Source organism: Orycteropus afer, unplaced genomic scaffold, assembly GCF_000298275.1.
Source record: "Orycteropus afer afer isolate SDZICR_OR568_19922 unplaced genomic scaffold, OryAfe1.0 scaffold00411, whole genome shotgun sequence".
NCBI classification, from domain to species: Eukaryota; Metazoa; Chordata; class Mammalia; order Tubulidentata; family Orycteropodidae; genus Orycteropus; species Orycteropus afer.
This window is the reverse complement of record NW_006921998.1, coordinates 2,784,527-2,786,052: the sequence shown is the minus strand read 5'-3', so window position 1 is coordinate 2,786,052 and position 1,526 is coordinate 2,784,527.

The following is a 1,526-nucleotide window of genomic DNA, read 5'->3' as shown; positions in this document are numbered from 1 at the left end:
GCTACATGCAGGTTCCAAGGGTACCATAGGCTAGAGACCATTCCTGATGTTTCTCCTTATATACAGGAAGCAGATCCCAAAGGCAGCTACTCAGCTGCTTATAGTAGATCCACCATGGAGTTTATTGCCAGTCTTATCATGGGGAATAACTACCACCAGCTGCCCAGCCACTCAACCAGGCCCAGCCAAGTTGACACACAAACATAACTACCACATATGTCTTGGAACTTTTTCATGCAAGTGCTAAGTGTGAAAAGGTAATGGTTGTGCTGGTGTCATCTGAAGGCTTGATTCGCCTGGCTGTCCAGGATAACTCATCCATATAGCTGGCAGTAGACAGTGGACATTGACTGGGAACTCAGATAGCTGTAATCCAAATTGCCTAGACATGGTCTCATCTGGTGGCTTTGACCTGTGAGAGTATGATGCATGGGTTCCAAAAAAATCCAAATAACAGGAAGTAGAAGCTGTCAATCTATAACAATATCATTCTAGAAACTGATAGTGTCATTCCTGTTGTATTCTGCAGGCCAAAGTAGAGACAAATCCCCAAGAGAAACAAGGGAAGAGGACACAGACCTTACCTCTCAATGGAAGTCATGTCAAATAATTCTTAATCTTAATTATAATCTGACACAGCTTTCATCTCAATTATATTAAAATTCAAAATATTTTACAGTGGCCTTCGATTCCCTGAAGTCCCTCAGTGGCACATGTAGTTAGTACTTAAATATGAACCTAAAGGTTGGCAGTTTAAAACCACCCAGTAGTGATGTGGAAGAAAGGGCTGGTGAGCTGTTTCTATAAAGATCGCAACCAAGAGAATCCCACGGAGCAATTCTACTCTGTAACATATGGGGTCACTATGAGTCAAACTCAACTCAACAGATATAGGTTGAGCTTTATTTTATTTCAATACTCTATGCAACGTAGCTCATCTTTCAGTATGCCATATTGTGGTGGCTTGCATGTTGTAAGATATTGAAGATATGCCACCAGTGTTTCAAATATTAGCAGGGTCACCAATGATGGACAGGTTTCACTGGAGCTTCCAGACTTAGGAAGACTGCGAAGATGGATGGGTCCATCCATTTCTGAAAAACTTGTCAACGAAGACCTCATGAATAGCAGTGAAATGTTGTCTTATATATTACTGGAAAACTTTATGAAATGTAGAGCAGAAAAATATCTGATATAGTACCAGAAGATGAGCCCTTCAGGTATGGAGACACTCAAAATAAGACTGATGAAGAGCTGCTTCCTCAATGTGGACTCAAGCTCAATGACTTAGGTGAAGTAAAGCTTTCTGGACTTTCATTTGCTGAAGTGGTATGACTCAAAATGGGAAGAAGGAGCTGCAAATATTCATTAAAAATTGCAATGTGGAATGTAGGGATATGAAGCTAGCAAAATGGGAAGTTGTCAAAAATGAAATGGAACACATAAAGGTTGATATTCTAGGCATTAGTGAGCTGAAATGGACTGGTATTTTCCATTTGAATAAGACAATCGTATTGATAAAGAAT